The following is a 7,697-nucleotide window of genomic DNA, read 5'->3' on the forward strand; positions in this document are numbered from 1 at the left end:
AATCTTCCCTGCCTTCGTCAGACTACCAAGGCAAGGTAATTACAGTGCTTCCTCTGAATACTGCTTCAATTAAAAAAATAGGAAATACAGTTATGCTGAAAAAAATAGGGAGAAGACGATGAATCTAAGAGAGTAGTTAAGCTGGAAATGGACATAAAATACACCACCACTGGCTGATGCATGAGCTGGAAGTGGGCAAATCAAGGATAGTGTCGTTTGTAGAAGACAGTAAGAATGCCCCAGGTACCCACTACATTTCTGCTCTGCAATGGTATACTCCTGTCAAGAAAAGGGGTTCATTGTCCACCACCTACCTGTTACTATGGAATATAAGTATTCCCAGAGCATGGTTTGGAAGAGGGATGCATAATACCACTCCAGCTGCAGCTGTGAATTCCTTGGGACATAGCTTTCTTTGACTCTCCATATAGCTACAAAAGCTTTTGTTATTGGGAAAATTAAGCTTTATCCAGCAGCCTTACCCAACAAATTATTGCTAATGTCTTATTGACCAAAAAAAAAAAAAAAAAAAAAAGATGAAAACTCGCTTGTGAGCTGAGAGATGACTAAAGGAAGACAGGTTATAGGCCAAAATTTGTCACCTAACAGTGTTTGCTGTACTGCTCTATGGCCTTCCCCTTTAAAGTTGCCCTCATTTGTTTGTTTTCAATGTTTGGGATTGAACCCAGAGCCTCGTGCCTGTTAGGCATATGTTCTACCACTAAGCTATACTTCTAGTCCAGGTTACCCTTAATTCAAATCCAAGTCCACTTACATAAAATGAAAGCGATAGAGGTTGGGAAGATGGCTGGGTGGTTAGTGAAACTTATTGCCAAGTTGAAGTTGAGGATTCCAAACACAAAGTGGTACGTGAGTCTATAATACCAATGCACCTACATCTGGCATGCCCAGCAGCAAAGAACGAGAGAGGCTATGTCTGAAACAAGATGGAAAAAGAGGACCAACAACCTGAAGTTATCTTCTGATTCCCACATGTGCACTTGTAGCACGTACACATACGTTCACACAATAATTTAAAAATAAGTTAGAGCAATGGAGAAAACATGCAGTGATATGCCTGGATTTCTGTTCTTCGCAGAAGCCGTGCTGGGTGACACACCACCTCAGAATAGCATCATGATGAGCACTGTGTTTTGCAGTGGCACAGTTAAGCCGAGCTGTGGCAGGGGGTGCCTGATGTGACGTGACAGTGAGCATTCTGAAGGCCTGGGGAGCTTTCTCAGGTAGGTGACAAGTTGATGTGGCTGATGACACTGGCCACGAGAAGCCAAACAAGATTGATGACTGTCCACAAAGTCCACTTTCCTAACCAAAGGATACCTTTTGACTCTAGCTGAAGTCAAAACATTGTTCTGATAGGACATAGTGGGCATAAGCACACCACCAGAAAAACCTGGAAAAACAAACTCCTGGCATCTTCCTCAGGAAGTAGGCGGTCCTTTCCCTTCATCTAGAGCCATGTGACAGGTCTCTGACTCTGAGTGTAGCCTACAAGCAGAAAGAACATGGGTTAAAGTTTGCAAGAGTGGGTTCTAATCTCATTCCCCCAATTACTGGCCCTGTGACCTTGAACCAGTCACGTTTCTCTCCTCTGCTCTAGTTAGCTCATCCGTAATTGAAGGCATTGGATTGTGTCTTTGTCTTTGGGTCATCTGAGTGCTTAAGTGGGGGAAGCAGCTGAACATTTTTAGGTGGCTAAAATAGATAAAAATTGGGTTTCAACCTCATTGTGGTTATCATTAAATGGTTACCTAATCAGACCTCTCTTTCATCCCAAATTAATCTGTAATGATTTAAATTGTAGCTTACAGCCTGCACAGTGCTTGCTGCTATATTTCCCCGTTGTCTCCCTGCGGCCCATTTGAGGTAAGTAGAGCAGGCATTGTAACCTCTGGCATTTTCCTCATACGCAACTATCTCTCCTGGTCTATAGCAGTCTTACCACAGCAGTTCTCAGATCATGGACGCAGACCACCTGCATCAGGACTTCAAGAGGACATCTGGCACAAGCCCTTCCTGGACTCCTTCCTCGACCTACGAAGTCAGATCCTCTGAAGCAAAAACCCTGGGATTTGTTAGTATTTGTGACAAACATCTGAAGGTGATGTTTATGCACCCTTCATTAGAGAATCACTAGTTTATAGAGGAAGACTAATAGAAATTAACATTGGAGGCCATAAACCAACTTCTTTATAGATGCCCCTTCCTTCAATCTGCATAACAACTCAGTGAGGTATATTTTGTTTATAAATAAACTTTATTTTCAGTTTCTCCTAGATTTGTGGAAAAGTTTTAAAGACTTTAGTAACATACCTCTCACTTAATCAGTTGTCCCTTTTGTTATTATCTTATATTCCTTTGTTAGTTGGTTGAAACTGAGAAACCAACACTAGCATATTACTATTGGTTTAACTCTAAATTCTAGTCATATTCCATCAGGGTTTTCACTAATGACTCTTTTGTCTCTTTTCCTGCATTTGACATTGCATTTAGTTGTCATATATATCTTTAGCATCCACTGACCTGTGACAGTTTCTCAGTCTTTGCTTTCTTAAATGACCTTGAAGTTTTGAGCAGTACTAGTCAAATATTTTGTAGAATGTTCTTTCATTTGGATTTGTCTGATGTCTTCCCCCATGATTAGATGGTGGTTAAGGGTTTGGGGAAAGAATGCCACAAAGTGAAAATATCTTTCCTATCACATAACATCAGGGACATATGATATCACTTAATGAAGTGGATGTTTAAAATTCCAATTCAACCAAATAGAAAGCAGACATTCATTAAGCCTTGGGTTCCATAGTTGTTAAGTGACAGAGGGAAAGCTTCATTTCTTCTCTTGACCATTTGGGTTCTAAGTGACCATTCAAGTATTTTCCTCTTCTTACCGTAATATCCATCCATTTCAGTTCAACTAAAGACCCAGGTTTGATTCTGCAGTACCTACATAAAGCTTGATGCACAAGGTGGCACATGTGTCTAGAGTTAGTTTGCAGTGTCTAGAGGCCCTGGAGTGTCCATTCTGTCTTTCTCTCTCCTCTCTCTCATAGATAAATAAATAAATTTTTTTTTAATTATTTTATTTATTTATTTATTTGAGAGCGACAGACACAGAGAGAAAGACAGATAGAGAGAGAGAATGAGCGCGCCAGGGCTTCCAGCCTCTGCAAACGAACTCCAGATGCATGCGCCCCCTTGTGCATCTGGCTAAAGTGGGACCTGGGGAACCGAGCCTCAAACCAGGGTCCTTAGGCTTCACAGGCAAGCGCTAAGCCATCTCTCCAGCCCAAATAAATATTTTTTAAGTATAATGCATTAAAGATCTTGTCCTAGTGGCATTGTCCTTTGTACCTCTTGTGTTAACTTTGGCCTTTCCAAGCTACAATGGGATACTACTAGAAAGAGACCACCCTATATGTGAATCCATGAGCTCCTGAGAATGACCTTGGTATCTGATCTCCTGTACCAAGGAGGAGCTCCAGTCCTCCATGTGGTAATCAAAGAATGTCCTAATTTACTATTGCTTTGTTTAAAACAGCAGAGAGTCCTCATTGTTTACAAACTGAAGTCCAACTCTCAGATCATAAAAATAAGGCCCTGTGATCTGAGCCTGCCTACTAGTTCACTTCATCTCCAGCCATCATTTCACACTCCACTCCACAATATCCTGCACCTTCATCATGACGAACTGTTGGCAGTTTCTCAGTGCTCTGTGACCTTTCTGAGCTCTATGCCTCTGCACATGCTATGCTATCAGTGAGGATGCCATTACAGAAGATTCCAGTTCACCCTGGCTGATACAACAAGGATAATTATAACATCCAAGAACAGAAAAGTGAAAGGGAGGGAGGGCGATCCAGCAACTCCACAACATTCAACACAAACCCAAGGTCCTTTTATCTCTTTGCTCTGCCATTCTTGGACAGTGTAGTTCACCCTTATAATGGCTCCCTTCACAGTCTCAGGATGCCTGTGGTGGTTCCAACAGACATCTTTCCAAGCACAGCAACACCTAAAGGTGAAACGAAAAATGGGAGGTTACTTCTGCCAGTGTTTCCCTCATACAAAAAAAAAATTTCTTGGAGGCCCCCATCAGACTTTATGTTATATCTCATTGGCACAAGCTGACATATATCCTACTCCAAGGCTAGTCAAAATAGAGAAACAGGTCTGTCTTATTTGGCTTAGCCACGCAGCACTTGTTCTTAAGGGCAGGGAAGGGGTGCTTGCCCTTGGTCATATAGGGGAAGTGATACCTAAGCAGTATCTTGGCCAGAAGCAAGAAACTTAATGGGTGTCGAGTAGGCAGCCAGTAGTGTCAGCCACACTGCTACTGTTCCTTTATTCCCCTGTTTACGATATAGACTCCTGCTGTTCCTTTAACTTGCAACTTCCTCCAGGAAGCCTTCCCTGATGGCACTAAGCAGAATTGAATGTTCCTTTCTCTGAGCTCCCAAATTCCTGGGATCATATTTCTACTATAGCACTTATTACAAAGCTATAATTCTGCTGGCTTTAGAAAAAGTGACACCTTGGAAGGAAAGCAGCATGTTCTAATTTTTCAGTTCAACCTTGAAAGGGAGTAGGGGAAGGGAGATGAGGAGAGGGAAGGAGAGAGGAGGAAAAGGCAGGGAAGAACTTCCCTCTTAAGTGGCTGATCTATAAAAATAGAGATAACTTTTTATTTTCTAATAATTATTTTTAAAATTAAGTAGGATAATAGCACCCAACACAGTTTCTAATACCCAGTTTTCTGTGTAATTTCTTTATTTGCTTTATTTTTGTCAAGGTAGGGTCTCACTCTAGCCCAGGCTGATCTGGAATGCACTATGTAGTCTCAGGGTGGCCTTGAACTCATGGTGATCCTCCTACCTCTGCTTCCCGAGTGCTGGGATTAGAGGCGTGTGCCACCACGGCCAGCTTTCTGTATACTTTTGGACAACATGTGCCTTGCCTGGCATTTTTAAGATACCATCTCCCCACCCTTCATATACATTTCCTAGCACAAGGTTTGCAAAAGGAGAACTGTTTTATCAATGTGTTCATAAGTTATCTCAATCTAAAACATAAAAATATACAGATTACTGAACAAATTAAGCAACCAGTTCATTTTACCATGTCTTGATTTCCTTGATGTGATTCTTATGTCTTTGATAACATTTCCTAAATTCTCTATTAACAGAACTCTTAGTAGAGGTTTTCCTGCGGTTATGGAGGACCTCAGATCCATGTTCTCCTCCCGCATCCTTCCAGCAATACCCTTTTACTCCCCACTCCACTCTCTCAGCATTCTGGGCTTCATTTCAGATCTGTCCTTCTGAGGTCTGCCTCCCTCCCCTTCCTAACACTTCTTTGTTGCTAAAAATATCTGCTGTCCCTTCAGAACAAAAAAACACTTGGCAAATCAACTCTTATAGGCACAGCCTTACCCTGCTTTGTGATATTGGAGGATGGAGGACGGATTAAATACAAGAAGCTCCCCTGCCTTCTTCTTTCCTCAGACCCTGCATTCCTCAAAGGATTCACAAAGCCCACATAAAAATAGCAGTGCCATCCTCATCAAAAAAAAAATGTGCATGACAGAGGATGCTAAGTGAGACTTTGCAGAATGCTGAAGAGTAAATAAGACAACCAGCTCTGAGGAGCACCAAGAAGTGTTCTGAGGAAGCATCTAATACAAAGGCCCCAGGCTCACCACAACACTGAAGCTGTGGGCGATGACGTTTGAACAAACACACCTTTCCACAGACGACTGGAGCATATAATGTGGTTAGTCTCATTTAGACTGCAACAAGGACATTTCAGATTTCTTTTGTAGACTGTCTTGGTAGGACATGTCAGCTTGGGTTCTGTCTCTCTTCTGTAATTTATATATCCTGCAAAGCTTTGTAACATTAGCCCTGGAAGAAACATCATTGTATTACCAAAGCTAGTCTTTTTAGCTATTAGATAGGCAACGTTTTTGAGATGGTCTGTTTCTCTGTGAGTGAAAATTTTCTCTTAAGTATGATATTGGATCCTTCTTATAAATGGTATGTGGGTGAATGAATATGGTTGTGCTGGTAAGCCCAAATTTCCATGCATATCAAAGTATGAACATGACCTCTTCCCCGGTGGTCTAGTGGTTAGGATTTGATACTCTCATAACATGAGTATGTTATATAACATACATATTCTTGCACACATGCATATCTGCACCTCTAAAATTGTACTTTACACTTCTAAACTTCATCTCGGGTGTCACACTGTCATAATTTCTTTGACTGAAAGTAGCAAAAGCACAGCACAACTAAAACTGTTTGTAGACCTGAAGCTAATGGTACCTAGCCTAGTTTGGTGCTCAACAAAACTCTGTTCTGTTAAATTTGCTGGCAAACCTTGGCCTGCTTGTCAACTTCTTTCTTCTGACTTTTCCACCTTGATTCAAACCTCCTGTCTTTCTCTAGAGTTCCAAATTCCCTGTTTGCTATTCAGTATTTCACACATATCCTTAGGGCCATGGTTCTCATAATCTGATTTGTAGGTCTCTGGTTACCTGTCAAAAAAAATTCTTTAGAGTATAAATAGTTCAGAGAGTGAGTCACACTAAAGCCAATAATGAGAAAAGATGAAGAATTGGACATATTCTCTAACATATATTAATATTATCATAGAGTCATGGGGAGAAGGAATACATCAATATCACAGCAATATTACCATTGCTGAACTATCATCTATTAACGTTATACTTCCCATGGTGAGCAACTGAGAGCCATTCCCAAATGTGCCTTCCAATCATATCAATGCTTTCTCATATATTAAGGTCAATATCTGTCTTCCTGTATTTACTATAATTGAAAAATTCATCATAAGCCCATTACAGTAATTAATATATAGTGGCTAGTTATTACATACTCACCTTTTTAAAATTCTAGTGACAATAATAGAATATTGTGCATACAAAAAATTTTTTCTAACAATTTCAGGAAATTCAGAAGTCCTATGAATCTCCTCCATCCATGGACTTCCTGGTAAAGAATTCCGCAGCACCGCTTGGTCCTAAGAGAGAAATAAAGGAGAATAAGCCATGATTTCCTCCTTTAAGGGGTTGCCTCTATAAAGCAAATGTTTGTGAAACTAGTAATAATAAGACAAAAGATGGGTAAGTACTAGTCATGAACTGGGAGACAGAAAATTCTACTGCTGACTGACCATGCAACAGAATGGAAGTCCTTTCAAATGGCCTGCACCCTTACATGCCATAATAGAATAAGGGCCTTTTGTTGACTTCTCCAAAGCAGCAACAGATAGCAACAGGGGAGATACAGAAGATGCTGGTTGTGATTGGTATGATAAAATTCTCCCTGACCCTTCTGAGAAGAAAGTTGAAAAGAATAGAAGTACTTGGCATTAGCCTCTAGTCCTCTCTGGGAATAGCTTTTCCATCTACCTCACTATTAAATCCAAAAAATGCCACGGTATTTCTGAACCAAAAATAAAACTCTGTGAAGATATGTTTTAGATGAGTTAAAAAGGTTTTTATTTAAGTGTTCAAGGTTATATCCAAACCAAACTATGGAATAGAATCTAGGAAGTTCTCTACTCCCAATAGGTCTTAAGAAGAGGACACTAGGACTTCTGTTTCAATTTCTTAATTATAATATCTTCTAACAGAGTAACTGTACAGCTTTAAGAAG

At 40.5% G+C, this 7,697-nt stretch overlaps 1 long non-coding RNA gene across 1 annotated transcript; it reads right to left on the reverse strand.

Moving 5' to 3' along the window:
- Nucleotides 1-5,840: 5,840 nt before the first annotated feature.
- On the reverse strand, nt 5,841-7,009 carry LOC123460828. Its single transcript, XR_006637231.1, has 3 exons — nt 6,920-7,009; nt 6,439-6,556; nt 5,841-5,921 (listed from the first exon to the last, which is right to left on the reverse strand). It is a non-coding gene; the product is annotated as an uncharacterized LOC123460828 (long non-coding RNA).
- Nucleotides 7,010-7,697: the final 688 nt, after the last annotated feature.

This window comes from Jaculus jaculus, chromosome 1 (genome assembly GCF_020740685.1).
Source record: "Jaculus jaculus isolate mJacJac1 chromosome 1, mJacJac1.mat.Y.cur, whole genome shotgun sequence".
NCBI classification, from domain to species: Eukaryota; Metazoa; Chordata; class Mammalia; order Rodentia; family Dipodidae; genus Jaculus; species Jaculus jaculus.